The sequence below is a fragment of the Cervus elaphus genome, chromosome X (genome assembly GCF_910594005.1).
Source record: "Cervus elaphus chromosome X, mCerEla1.1, whole genome shotgun sequence".
NCBI classification, from domain to species: Eukaryota; Metazoa; Chordata; class Mammalia; order Artiodactyla; family Cervidae; genus Cervus; species Cervus elaphus.
Window position 1 is genome coordinate 79287801 of NC_057848.1, and position 15010 is coordinate 79302810.

General features: G+C 44.3%; 1 protein-coding gene across 1 annotated transcript in view; it reads left to right on the forward strand.

Annotated features, from left to right (window-relative positions):
• Nucleotides 1-261: 261 nt before the first annotated feature.
• IL1RAPL2 (interleukin 1 receptor accessory protein like 2) overlaps nt 262-15010 on the forward strand; it is a 1284763-nt gene continuing 1270014 nt past the window's right edge. The window contains exon 1 of the mRNA XM_043897204.1: nt 262-481. The gene's annotated coding sequence lies outside the window, so the exon portion shown is untranslated. The remainder of the gene's footprint in view (nt 482-15010) is intronic.

Sequence of the window (15010 nt, forward strand, 5' to 3'; positions counted from 1 at the left end):
CATTTGGCCAAGACAAGCAAAGTCTTGGAGAAGGAAGAGGCTGAGAGGCAGGAGACTTAGAAGACTCTGGCCGCGGAGCCAAGAGGAGGCACCTGGTTTCCAGCGTAGCGGCTCAGTGATTTAGGAGCCCTCTTTAAACCTCTCCCTGGTCAGCTCCCCCTAAAGTCCACAGAAGCGCTGTTGAACTCTAGAAATCTTCCCTGGGCGGGGAGAAGTTTTCTAGCATCCTCTTTGGCTAGGACCGGGAGTTGGAGAAAACGGGCGGGGCTGCCCTGTCTGGCTGCTCTGGAAGCCACCGTCTTCCCTACGCCTCCTCCGGGCCCCTCGCCTTCGGGCAGCCTCCCTTGTCGCCTGGGAAGCTTGAGTCTGGGCTCTCCGCAACTCAGTTCTCCGTCTCATCCTGGACCGCGATCGTCCAGACATGGAACGGCACGCTTGAGCCCCGCTGGACGCCCCCGGCTGTTTTGCAAGACTCAGACAGGTAATGTCCATTTTCACAATCAGACAGTTGGCTGGTGAGGGCCGGGGGAGAATGTGCAGGTGACCTCAGAGAGCAGGCCGGCTGAGGCCAACGGGGACTCTGCCTCTCCTGCATTTCTGGTCCCCGCGTCAGGCAACATTTGCTAGTTTCCTTTTCCCTCATTTATCCTTCTGAGAAAGTTTAGGGACCAGAGCTCCCAGGGCCAGGGACTCCTCGCTGAGGAGGAGCTGGAGCCCGCCTGCAGGTGCTGGCTAGCCTGTGAGTTACATTTCCCTTGCTGTATCTTTGTGGTCTCTGCGGCTGGAGCACTGGCTCTGTAGCCTGGAAGGCACTCTCCTACTGAGTGCTTCTTTCTGACTCTACCAACAGTTGTGCCAGAAGCCAGGAGAGCAATGGGCGAGGGGATGGGGCTGAAGGTGGCTCCTGAGAGGAGCAGTGAGGTGTTCCCCAGCAATACACTCCAGCTCCTGGGGATTCCCAGCGAGCCAGGGACAGCGGAGAGCTTTGGCGATCGGAGGGCAGAGAGGCCATCTCTGCCTGCCTACCTTGAGAACGTGAAGGGACCCCCAGCTCAGATCCTGGGGTGCCACATCTCCTGTCCCAGAGGAAACTCTGCTCCCCATTGAGCTGGTTTCTCGGGTTGAGTGACCGTCTCTGAACCATAGAAGAAGGGAAAGGAGCCACAAGCACTAAGCTGCACTTCTAACTCCTTGCAAAGGGACCCCAGAGAGGGAGAGGAGGGACAGCCATTACATGTGACCCGACTTGCCACCCTGGGTTTGCCATTGGAGCAACTAGCTTGATTTGTCACTATCAGACGTTTAAGAAAAAAATGCTTAAGCAGAGAGACCTGGCAAAGGAAGTGTTCATTATAAGAATTCTCCGTTCCAGTTCCAGGGTTTCCTCGTAGTTCCTACGCCATCCCCCGAGGCGCCCCCACCTCCCCACCCCATCTGTATGACCCAGGGAATTTGCAGGAGGTGTCAGTAAACATATTTGTTTCCTCCATGCCTCCCACATAAGTTATGCCTGGGCTGGAGTGTTTAAAAAGTACCTCTTGGTCTGGAGAGAGAGAGAGAGAGAGAGAGAGAGAGAGAGAGAGAGAGAGAGAGAGTGTGTGTGTGTGTGTGTGTGTGTGTGTGTGTGTGTGTTGGGGGTGGGTCTATTCAGGAATAATCTATCCCCCACCAGTTCATTCAGTGTCTGTTGACTTTCAAGAAGGCTTTTTTTCCTGGGGGAAGCCAAATTATAGATTATTAAACATGCCACACAGCTGAGGGTCAGACCCCCAAGGAAGGAGAGAGAGAGGAATGGAAGGACTTTTCCCTGAAGTCTTGCAGGTTCAGCAGCCCTGTGCTGTTCAAGAAGGCTGCCTTGGTTACCGGGCCCCTGGGAGGGAAGAAGTTAAGTGTCCAGGACAGGTGTGGAAGACTGAGGTCCACTTCCCCACTGATGCTGCCAACCCTGGCGTGGTCTCTCCTTGAGGAGTCAGGGGCAGTGGTGCTCATTGGATTCTTTGCTACTGGCCTCCTTGCCAACAGGGTCTTCAGCTTCTGCCTGGTCTTATGGCTCAGGAGGCATTTTTTTCTCAGCATCACTTGCTTCCCCAAACAGGAATGAGGCAACTAACCTGTTGCCTAGGTTAGGGGCCTAGGGTGAGTGAAATTTCCAGATACACCTGAGCCAAGGTTGTAGTGGAAGTGTCTACCTGTGCCCACTCCATCCTTTGTACTCCTCCTGCACAGAGCAACCTGTTAGAGGGCCACTGCTATCCGACTGGGCTGCGCTATGGCTGGACCCGATGCAATGGCTCTGACTCTGAGCCACCTGCTCACCGTGTGAGCTCTCCAACTTGGGGGCTGCCTTGGGCTAGATAGCCTGCAATCACACACAGTTGAAGCAGATAATTTAAATAGAAAGTATTTAAATCCAGGTAAAATGTTGTGGCACCAAAGGTTCCTGGTTTGCCCACTCTAGCCCCAGCTGGTTGGCAGGAGGAGCACATGTTGACCAAAGATGTCCTGGTGAATGTGAGCCATGGCCATTTGTGTTTCTGTCTGATGGGTCAAGACCAGACCTTCAGAGTAGAAGGGCTAGGGACTTAAGCTGGTTTTGCAGTATGGCCTCTGTATCCCTCAATAATTTCTGGGTGGTCTTAACTCTGGTTGAGCAGTGGGGCCATTTTCCGTTTCTATGAGACTCCTAATGCCAGGATGTCTGGATGCAGAGGCTAAAGGTGCTGATCAGGTATGGGGAACTTAGGGGTGCTTCTTGACTGTAGTATTTACTGGCCAAATTGAGTCTGAGTCTTGATTTACCTATTCCTTTCCTGGGACACTGTTCTTTAATTGAATAGAACGTCCTTGTTTGCCAATAATTAGTGATAGAATCCGTACAGGTATATGCTACTTGGCAGAGTGTAATGGATGGCATGGCTACCTGGGGAATAGCCCAAATTACCCACTTGACATACGTCTCCACAGGTACAAAGAGCTGAAGTTTTATTTTTAAGAAGACATACTCTAAAGCAGCAGTCCCCAACATTTTTGGTGCCTCCTTGGTGTCAAGGAGGACAATTTTTCCATGGACTGGGGTGGTGGGGGCAGGGATGGTTTTGGGATGATTCAAGTTCATTACATTTATTGTACACTTGATTTCTAATCTAATATTGTCACTAATCTGGCAGAAGTGGTCCATGACCCAGAGGTTGGGAACTGGGGCTCTAAAGAGTTCACCCTTATAAGAAAGAAAAACTATTCCAGCTTTGTTTAAAACAAACTTTACTTTATCAATTGCGTTGGCATGCATAATTCATGGAAATGGCTCAGGGTAAAACATTTGCTGTTTGAGAAGAGGATAGGCTGAGAAAGTGAAATGAATTAAAATATGGTTGAAATGATCATACTTTGGTAAAACACAATTGTGTGTTTATATCTGTTCCTGAAAGGAAGTCAGTTCTGTGTACAACTTAATGGTCTGAGTAGATTCTGTGACAGGTTGCTGTAATAAGATGAAACTGAAAGAAAAAAAAAACTACATTTTCTCCCTTGGACTTGGATATTTCTTTGACTGTGGCAGTACTGATAGGAGCCAAAACTGTTAGAAGAATGCACATGTTGCCTTCTCCATTTGAAAAAATACTATAATCTCCTTGGTGAAAATGCCCTGTGACCCAAGTGGAAGAAATTAAAAAAAAAAAAAAATCCCAAGTTTCAGCTATTTAGTAATAAGACCTAAAAGTAAGACAAATTACCACCCAGTCTCAAGATGTGGTCTAACAGGGCTTCTCAGGGCTGGTTTCTAGCCATAGCTAGCGGCCCACAACCCGTAACCCCTGAGGTTTGTCTCCTGAGCCTACACCAAGAAGCTGTGTTCAGAGCCAACTTGGTGGAGAAAGATAAATGTTGAATGTGCAATGTGTGCTTTAATTATCTTGAGCTAGGACTTGAAAATAAACTTCTTATGAAATTTTGACTCTAAGCTGTCATTGTCAAGGGATTCCAGAGTAAAACATGCCTGGCCAATATAAGGCCTGATTACCGCATGGGTCCATTTGGCCAAAGCCATCAATGAATTCAGACTTTTGGGGCTGGTTCACTTTGAGCTGCCTGCCAATGAGATCAGAGGCACTGGAGTGAGCCCATCATGGGCCAGTTTCTCTTGGGCATCCCCAGACACAGGTATTGCTCCAAATGTTTGATCAATCAACCTAAACACATATTCTCTGTGCCAAGGACTTTAGCTGCCTTCCTGCTTTCTTGTTCTTAAATCACCTCTTCATGTAGCTGTTCCTTGGCTTTTCTCCTGAGTTCCAACATACTTTACATCTTACTTTCTTTATTGTGTTACTGGGTGTTTTACTGGCATGTAAAATATATTCAAACACTAATTCTCACTCATCTGTGACTCCTATATGCCCTTCCATTCCTGTCTCTTGCATCTTGTTATATGCCTCAAGTTCTGCCTCTGAAATACCTTTTCTCTTCTATTACTGCTGCCTCTCCCTGACAAGTCCTCTAGATTCCTTTTCTTTTTCCCTCTCCTTGCTCTCTTCCCCCTGTTCTTCCTCACACCCACTCCTCAGCCCTTCCTCTGGGTCCCCCCTCCCCTGCCCCTTCCTCTCAGTCCTTTCTTTCTGAACCCCTCCCCTTGTGCTCGGTGCTCTTCCCTTTCCGCTTGGTCCCCCCTCCATCCTCCCTCTCTTTCTGCTGTTCCCCCCAACCCTTCCTTTAGGTTCCCTCAGCCCTTCCTCTCCTCCCCTTCCTCTTGATCCCCCATCCCCTCCTGCGCAGTCTCCCCTCCCCTTCCTCTCGGTTCCCCCATCCCTTTGATTTGATCCTGCCACCCTTCATCTCTATCCCCTTCTCTGCATCCCCACCCCTTCCACTCAGTCCTTCCACTGCATCCCCCACTGCTTCCACTCGATATGCCCACTTCCATCTGTTCCCCCCAACCCCTTCTGCTCAGTCCCCCCACCCTTTTCTCTCCGTCCCCATCCCCTTCTCTCCATCCCCCTTCATCCTTTCCACTCTGTCTCCCTTGCCATTTCAATCCATCCCTCCTTCCCCTTCTGTGCCCTCTTCCCCTCCATCGGTTCCCCCCACCCCCTTGCACTCACTTGGTCCCCCTATTCTTTCTCTCAGTCCCCATCCCCTTCTCTGCATCTTCTACCCTTTCCACTCAGCTCCCCTTCCCCTTTCAATAGTTCCCCCCTTCCCCTTGGTTCCTCCTACCCCTTCCTCTCCATCCCCCCAACCCTTCCTCTCCTTCCTTATCCCATTCTCTGCATCTCCCACCCCTTCCTCTCGGTCTTTTCTCTCCGTCCCCATCCCCTTCTTTGCATACTCCCTGCACTTTCCACTCAGTCCCTCCTTCCCCTTCTGCCCGATCCCTTCCAAGTCTGCCCGGTCCCCCACTCCCCTTCCATTTGGGTCCCCTTTCTCCTTTCAATCTTACCCACTTCTCCTTGGTTCCCCCCATGGCTTGCAGTCGGTCCCCCATTCCTTTCCACTCTGTGCCCCCTCTCCATCCTCCCTCCCCTTCTGATGGTCCCCTCTCCCCTTCCTCTCAGTCCTTTCTCTGTTCCCCTCCCTTTCTCTGCATCCCCCACTCCTTCCTCTGGGACGCCCTCTCCATCCTCCCACCATTCCACTCAGAACCCTCCCCTTCCTCTCTGTTCCCCCACCCCTTTGGCTTGGTCCCCCAACCTGTCCTCTCTGTCTCCATCCCCTTCTCAGCATCCCCTGCCACTTCTGCTTAGTCCCACTTCCCATTTCAATCAGTCCCCCTTTCCCCTCCCACTTAGTCCCCCCACCCCTTCCTCTCTGTCCTTTTTCTTTGTCCCCTTCCTCTCTGCATCCCCCACTCTTTATGCTAGGTCCCCCCAAGCCCTTCGACTGGGTCCCCCCACCCCTTCTGCTCAGTCCTTTCTCTCTGTCCCCATCCTCTTTCTCTGCAACCCCCACCCCTTACCCTGGGGTCCCCACCCCTTTATCTCTGTCCTTTCTCTCTGTCACCCACACCTTCTGCTAGGTACACACATCCCCTTCCATCGGTCCCCCCCAACACCTTCCACTCAGTCTCCCCACCCTTTCTCTCTGTCCCCATCCCCTTCTCTGCATCTGCCGCCCCTTCCACTCAGGGTCCCCCTTCCCCTTTCAATCTTTCCTCCCTTGCCTTTGGTTACCTCAGTCCCTTGCAATCAGTCCCCCATTCCCCTTCCACTCAGTTCCCCCCTCCCCTTCCTCTCTGTCTTCCCCTCTCCATTCCCCCAGCCCACCCTTTACATTCCCCCATTCCCCACTCCGCTTCCACTCAGTACACTCCTTCTGCTCTTTCCCCCACCCCTTCCTGTCAGTCCTTTCTCTCAGGTCCTCTTCTCTGCATCCTGCCCCTTCCACTTAGTTCTCCCCTTCCCTTCCACTGTGTCCCCTCTCTCCATACACCTCCCCTTCCGTTTGGTTCCCCCATCCCTTTCCACTTTGTACCCCTCCTCCATCTGCTCTTCTGCTTGATTTCCTCACCGCACCCCTTCCTCTTGGTCTTTTCTCCCCATCTCTGCATCCCTGGCATGTTCCACTCAGTATTCCCCTTACACTTGGTCCCCCCCTTCCCCTCTGTTACCCCCCTCCCCTTCTGTTCGGTTCACCCCTCCCCTTCCACTCTGTTTCCCCCCATTCTGTTCAGTCCCCCCAACTCTTTCTCTTTGGTTCGGTTCCTTTCTCTCTATCCCCATCCCCTTCTCTGCATGCCCTGTCCTTTCCATTTGGTCTCCTTTTTCTTTTAAATCAGTCCCCCCTTCCCCTTCTGCCCTCTTTCCCCTTTCCCCTTTCAATCAGTCCCCCTTTCCCTTTCAATCATTCCCCTTTTCCCCTTGGTTCCCCCCACCTCTTTCACTCATTCCCGCCCTTCCTCTTGGTCCCCTGCTCCTTCCTCTCTGTCCCTGTCCCATTCTCTGCATCTCCCACCCTTTCCACTTGGTCCCCCTTTCTTCTTCCACTTGGCCCCCTTTCCCCTTCTGTTGAGTCTCCCACTCCCCTTCCGTCTGGTCCCCCACTCCCCCAACCCATCCTCTTGAACCCCCCACCCAATCTTTCCCCACCCCTTCTCTGCATCCCCCACCCCTGCCTCTCAGCCCCCCACCCGTTCCTCACTGTCCTTTCTCTCCATCCTCCCTCCTCTTTATCTAGGCCCCTCTTATCTGCTTCCTCTCTGTTCTCCCTCCTGTTCCTCTCTCCCCCCCTTCCTCTATGTTTTTCATCTCCATCCCCCTAGCCCTCTCCATTTCTCCCTCGTGCCCTCCCCTTTCCCTGTGTCACCCCCTCCTGGTCCCCCCTCCTCCCTCTGCCTTTCCTCTCCATTCCCAGGCCCTTCCTTTTGCCCCCTCTCTTCCTATAACCTGACCTGCTCTTTCCATCCTCTCTTCCCTCCCTCATCCCGCCTTTGCCTCCTTTCCTGCTCCAGATTCCTGACCTGATCTGCTATAAAAACCTCTCATTATCTTTGCTCTGCTCTCCAATATATTCTGCATTTTAGAAGTAATCTTCCTGAAGAGCTTTAAATTGGTAGTTAAAAGTGTTGAATACATAGTGAGTGGTTTAAATGGTATGCATTGTTACCAAGTCACAAGGACTTTTCTGACATAGACATGAGCTTGAGTAAACTCTGGGAGTTGGTGATAGACAGGGAGGCCTGGCGTGCTACAGTCCATGGGGTCACAAAGAGTTGGACAAGACTGAGGAACTGAACTGAACTGAACTGATTAACTTCAATACTTTGTACTGTAACCTTAGAAAGTTCTAGACCCCAGTACTACATAAAGCTGCATAATGTGTTTTGCATGTACACAGTTCTTCACCACTGTTCATAATGTGACCAATTATTTGGTGGGAATTCAAATATCAGATTTGGTAGATTGAACTGGGTGAACTGTTATTCTGAACCCAGAGAATCTATGATTGTATAAATATCAAGGGACTCAAATAAGATAGATTATCCTATCAGTTTGCCTGATGAAATTATGCCTTTATAAAAAAAAAAATTATTCTTAAGACTGTGTTGTAGAGTCTTCTGTGTTTTTGTTTGTTACTATGTATTCCTAAATAGGTTGCTTTGTTCTGGCTTATTTGGCTGTGTATCACTATGAGAATTATCTAGGTCACTATATTTTGTTATTGGAGGAGGAAGTGGCAACCAGTATTCTTGCCTGTGAAATCACATGGACAGAGAAGTCTGGCAGGCTACTGTCCATGTGGTCACAAAGAGTTGAACATGAATGAGCACACACAGCATATTTTGTTATGAATTTTTAGCATTTATATTGTGCATGTTTTATACTTTGTTAAATGCATTTCCCTTTCCTTATCTTGCTTAATGTTCAAAAGTAATCTTGTGAGGTGGATGATTCTTCCCATATTACAAATGCTAGAAAACAAGCATCCTTGGAGTGATTTCTCCAAGGTAATACATTTAAGTTGGAGAACTGTATTTAATTGATACCATAAATCTATTATTGCTCTGAGGTTCAGAGCTTAGATGATACTAGTCTAAAACAACTTCATTCTTTCTCTACTAGCTATAAAGCCAGGAGCAGATTCTTTGGACAGAATCTGAGGTCCTTTGAGATTTAACGTTGGCCTACCTAGTCAGCCTTATTTCTCACTACCTTGCTGCTCATATGATGATTTAGTGGAACCAAACCATTCACCATTGTGCAACATAACCTTTTATTATCCATAATTTATGGTTTTTCTTATGCCATTTGTTTATTGTGGACTGTCTTCTTCTGTCCCTCCCATCTCTAATTCTCTGCCTGTTGAGAATGAACTGTATTCAAGAAGCAGCAGCTTTAGTGTCACCTCTTCCATGTATCCGTCCCTAATTTCTCTAATGTTCCATAGCAAAAAGAATTTCTCTCTTCTTGGAACTCTCCTGACACCTTGTTGATTCTGCTTTTATGTTAGTTGCCTTGTTTTAAAGCCATTATTGTTACTTAGCACTTTATCACATCTACTGAAGTTTAAACTTGTAGGTTATCAAATCTGTCTCTTATTCTGCTGAGTGTCATGAATACAGGGGGGCATACATTACATATTTCATTGAGTTGTCATTGAGATTTCAACGTTAGCCTTAGTACTTCACTGAAAATCTCTGCCAAAATGATAGCTACAGGTTAAACAGGAAATTGCCAATTTTATTATCATCCTAATGCTACAACCAAACCAGTCAATCCTAATGGAAATCAACCCTGAATAATCACTAGAAGGACTAATGCTGAAGCTCAAATGCTTGGGCCATGTGATCCAAAGAGCCAACCCACTGGAAAAGACTCTGATGCTGGCAAAGATAGAGGACAGGAGGAGAAGGGGACAACAGAGGACAAGATGGTTGAATGGCATCGCTGACTCAGTGAATATGAATTTGAGCAAATTTAGGGAGATAGTGAAGGAGAGGGAAGTCTGGCATGCTACAGTTCATGGGGTTGCAAAGAGTTGAACATGACTCAGCAAATGAACAACAACAATAATGCTATTAAGCAGTATAATAGGGATGTTCCCTGCTTATTTAACTTATATGCAGAGTATATCATGAGAAACGCTGGGCTGGAAGAAGCACAAGCTGGAATTAAGATTGCCGGGAGAAATATCAATAACCTCAGATATGCAGATGACACCACCCTTATGGCAGAGAGTGAAGAAGAAGTATAAAAACCTCTTGATGAAAGTGAAAGAGGAGAGTGAAAAAGTTGGCTTAAAGCTTAACATTCAGAAAACTAAGATCATGGCATCTGATCCCATCACTTCATGGCAAATAAATGGGAGACAGTGGAAACAGTGTCAGACTTCATTTTTTGGGGGGCTCCAAAATCACTACGGATGGTGACTGCAGCCATGAAATTAAAAGACACTTACTCCTTGGAAGGAAAGTGATGACCAACCTAGATAGCATATTAAAAAACAGAGACATTACTTTGCCAACAAAGGTCCATCTGGTCAAGGCTATGGTTTTTCCAGTGGTCATGTATGGATGTGAGAGTTGGACTATGAAGAAAGCTGAGTGCCGAAAAATGGATGCTTTTGAACTATGGTTTTGGAGAAGACTCTTGAGAGTCCCTTGGACTGCAAGGAGATCCAACCAGTCCCTCCTAAAGGAGATCAGTCTTGGGTGTTCAAGGAAGGACTGATGCTGAAGCTGAAACTCCAATGCTTTGGCCACCTGATGCGAAGAGTTGACTCATTGGAAAAGACCCTGATGCTGGGAGGGATAGGGGGCAGGAGGAGAAGGGGCTGACAGAGGATGAGATGGCTGGATGGCATCACCAACTGGATGGGCATGAGTTTGAGTAAGCTCTGGGAGTTTGTGATGGACAGGGAGGCCTGGCGTGCTGCGATTCATGGGGTCGCAAAGAGTCAGACACGACTGAGCAACGGAACTGAACTGAATTTTGAAAAAAAAATAGTTCTTTTCTAGAAGTGCTATCTGATAAACATGTGATTATAGAAATTTAAAATGATTGCAATTAAATACAACTAAAAATTCAGTTCCTCAGTCACAGGAGTCATAGTTCAGGTTGTCCAAAGTCATGTGACTAATGATTCAGTTCAGTCACTCAGTCATATCTGACTCTTTGTGACCCCATGAACTGCAGCACGCCACACTTCCCTGTCCATCACCAACTCTTGGAGCTTGCTCAAACTCCTGTCCATCGAGTCAATGATGCCATCCAACCATCTCATCATCTGTCGTCCCCTTTTCCTCGTGCTTTCAGTCTTTCCCAGCATCAGTCTTTTCCAATGAGCCAGTTCTTTACATCAGGTCGCCAAAGTATTGGAGCTTCAGCTGCAGCACCAGTCCTTCCAATCTGTGTCTGTTTCTTTGGAAATAGTGAAATATTTCCAAGTACTCTGTGGATTTTAAGATGAGATAAAGAGGCATTTCAAATCCATGGATTGGGAGAAAAGACAGGTTTTTCAATAAATGCACTTCAGACAACAGGGCTAGTTATTGGAGGGGAAGTTTAATAAAGCTACATCTATACTCACTATTTAAATAAAAGTCCCAGTTGTGTTTTTCTTTTCATACTAAAAAAAGTCCCAGTTGGGTCAAAACTTTAAGTGTAAAAAAAAATTAAACTATAAAGGGAAACATAGATGGACCTAGAGATTATCATACTAAGTGAAGTAAGCCAACACAGAGAAAGACAAATACCATATGATATTGCTTATAGGTGGAATTAAAAAAAGGATACAAATGAATGTGTATACAAAACAGAAATAGACCCACAGACATAGGAAACAAACTTATGGTTACCAAAGGGGAAAGAGGGGAAATGATCAATTAGAAGTTGGGGGATAACATATACACACAACTGTATTTTGATATAAAATAGACAACTAATAAGGACCTCACGGGGGAACTATATTCAATATACAATTCAGGAACTATACTCAATATTTTGTTACTTAACATATATTTATAGTTTTGAAGTTAAATATTTTCTAATCACTTTATGAAGACTGATGATGCAAAGAAAATACTAATAAATTTTACCTTCAGAACAGCTCTATGGCCAAAAATATACTATAATCAAAATTGAAAAAACAGCAAACCAGGAAAAAAAATATCTGATATATAACAAATGTTAGATATTCTCAATATATAAAGATTCTACATGTCAAATATAAAGTAAATGTCTAACAGAAAAATGGTGAAAAGTTATGAAAAAATATTCATAAAAGAATACCAGTAGACAAACTCACTTTGAAAATAAAAACTAATAGTTTTCACCTATCAGATTAGAGAAGATTTATGGGATTAAGAGAACACAGTGCGGGGATATGGATGATCTAATGCACTGTTTAAACTCTTAGTATATTTTCAGAGGGTTATTTAACAATTTGTATAAAAATGTGAAATGTACATACCTTCTATAAGTTAATGATTTTACTAAAAATTTATTGTAAATACATAAATGCAAAAAATACAAGATACATACACAAAAAAGCTTAACATTTTTTTGTGTACTTTGTTTATAGTGGCAATGCTTTGGAAACAAGCTAACTGGCTATAATAGTGGATAGACTAGTTAAATTGGGATGATGTGAATTTAGCCAATTAGTATGTACAAATTAAAGATAATGTAGATGTACATTTATTTATATTTAAATATATTTGTATATAATTTAATATATATATAATATAATTTAATGAAAAAGATTACAAAGCAGCATAATTCAATTTCTGCTTATTTTTATGTATTTCTGTATAGCTACATGTGCATATAAACATGAAAACCTATAGAAAATTGTTCACCAAAATGTTAGTTATTGGTGGAGGGATTTTGGATTTTTCTTTAAAAAATGTTTGTTTTTAATTGTTTAGACTTACAATAATGACATATGTAATATTATGCAGATGCAGGTAAAATACTCAGTGCAGAACACTCAAATACTTGCTGCATGGTGGCAGTTTATTATGCTTCTATCATTTACACAATAAGCTAGTCAAAGCTAGATGGCAAATTTCAGAAAGACTCAAATGATAAATGTGGGGAAAAGGAATGTATATAATAACTTGCATAAAACAAAATTGGAAAGAATTCCTAATAATAGAAAAAGTTAAGAAGAATCAATAGATCATTTTACTTTACATTGAAGATATATATGTGTAAAACATACAATAATAGCAGATAAATTGGGATGAAAATTGCAATATATGCCAGACAATGCCCTATTTTTACTCCAAAATACAACTTTTCATCTGCTAACCACACCCAAATAATTATGCTATTTGTATTTTTATTTTTGTACTACAAATGCATTGTCATCATTGTTAGTGTTTAGTTGCTAAGTTGTGTTCGACTCTTTTGTGACCCCATGGATTGTAGTCCACCAGGCTCCTCTGTCCATTGGATGCCCCAGGCAAGAATACTGGAGTGGGTTGCTCTTTCCTTCTCTAGGGGATCTTCCCAACACAGGGATTGAATCCACATCTCCAGCATTGCAGATGGATTCTTTACCACTGAGCCACCTGGAAAGCCCTATAAATGCTTGCCTAAAGTTATAGTATTTCACATCCCACTTCTGATAATGCCTGCATTATTTCTGGTGAGCTACAGATTGATGGGGAAAGGACCACACATTGTAATTTCCTGAGACAAGGAAAAAGTCTCATAAAATGGGAACAGGTGCAGCATATCTTAGCATGGACTTAATCTGGTCCCTAGTTCCCTATAGATTTACACCTGCCAGTGCCACTATTTGTACAGGGAACAGTCCTGTCAGACTCAAAAAATAGCAGATTTTTTCCCCCTGCAGCTTTAGTTTTTTATACTCATACTGTAGTCACCTTTCTGGGGAGAAAAAAAAAAAAAGCTTGTATTAACAATCTTTGTATTTCTATTTAAGGAGTGTTTAGAACTAGTAGGCTCTACTGCTTCTTGAACCCTACTCACCATTAACAAGGCCAAATCTTTTACTGAGGAAAGAGCCAGATCAGTGCTGAGATCTCCCTGGACAAAATATCTGCCTTGAGCTTTCTAGGATACAAAAAACCCCCTAAAAATCCATTTCCCTGATGTCTACCCTCTAGTTCTTATTTGATATTTTTAGTGAGTGGTTCTGACACTGAGTTTGAACCAAGAACTATGACCTGACTCTCCTATATTACACACAGTAGTGATAGCTATCCTCTACTTGGGACTCCTTATATTCTGGGCATTGTTCTAAGTGTTATATATATAAAATCATTTTATCATAACCTGTCTCACTGGAAGGTAGGTAGCATTTTTATTTGTATTTTAAATAGAGAAAATGGAGACACAGAAGTTCAGTGATTTGCCTAAAAAGTCACAAAGCTATTGAGATGACTATTCTGGGATGAGAAAATAACCAGTTTTGCTCCTGAACCTGTGCATTTAAACATGATACAAAAGTATGTATATGCATATATGCTAAGATAGTATATTTTATTTTTCCTGCATGCTGTTGTAACAGGTCACTTTTAGTTCCTTTATTTAGCTTTCAAATTTTCTATAATTAGGATATGTTACTTCTATAATCACAAAGATGCATGATATTAAAAATTGAATCAGAGCTTCAGATTGAGCCATGGACATAGCCCTCTCAACTTTTTGATTTTGGTTTTCTGGACTTCGCTTATGGCTCAGCTGGTAAAGAATCTGCCTGCAATGTGGGAGACTTGGGTTCAATCCCTGGGTTGGGAAGATCCCCTGGAGAAGAGAAAGGCTACTGACTCCAGTATTCTGGCCTGGAGAATTCAGTGGACTGTATAGTTCTTGGGGTCGCAAAGAGTCAGACACAACTGAGAGACTTATACAGTAATCTAAGGCATTAGTACCGTGGTACATATTAATCAAAAAGTCCATGTATAACTTGAATGGTACTTAACAGTCTGCTGATAGGAAGATACCTGTATTTCGCAACTGAGATTATAAATCCCACTATAAGTGGGATCACCCCTAAAACTTTTGCTTTAAAGCTGAGAGTGTTTGATTCTCAAGTTGAGCCTAGTGAGAAGTCTTGCTGACTCCTTACTGATATTTCTTTGTCTCTCATCCAGCCTAAGTCTTGTCATATGTTCCTCTTGCTAGCCTGATCTAATTCTAGAATCATCTTGTCATTAAAACTGTTCAGAACTCCTCTCATTCTTGGATTAATTAATCATCAATTTCTGTGCCCTAATATCTATGGCTGAACTCTTCTAGAAGAATCACAACTTCATCAGGACCAGTGCATGGTCTACAACTTAACCTAAGCTCAGACCTTCAGAGCTGCTAAGAAGACTTTAAAGTTTTTATCAAAGTATAGCTGATTTATTAAATTATATTAATTTGATTATATTGAAATTTGATTTTATTAAAAAGCAGAGACATTACCTTGCCGACAAAGGTCCGTCTAGTCAAAGCTATGGTTTTTCCACTAGTCATGTGTGGAGGTGAGAGTTGGACCATAAAGAAAGCTGAGCACCAAAGAATTGATGCTTTTGAACTGGGGTGTTGCAGAAGACTCT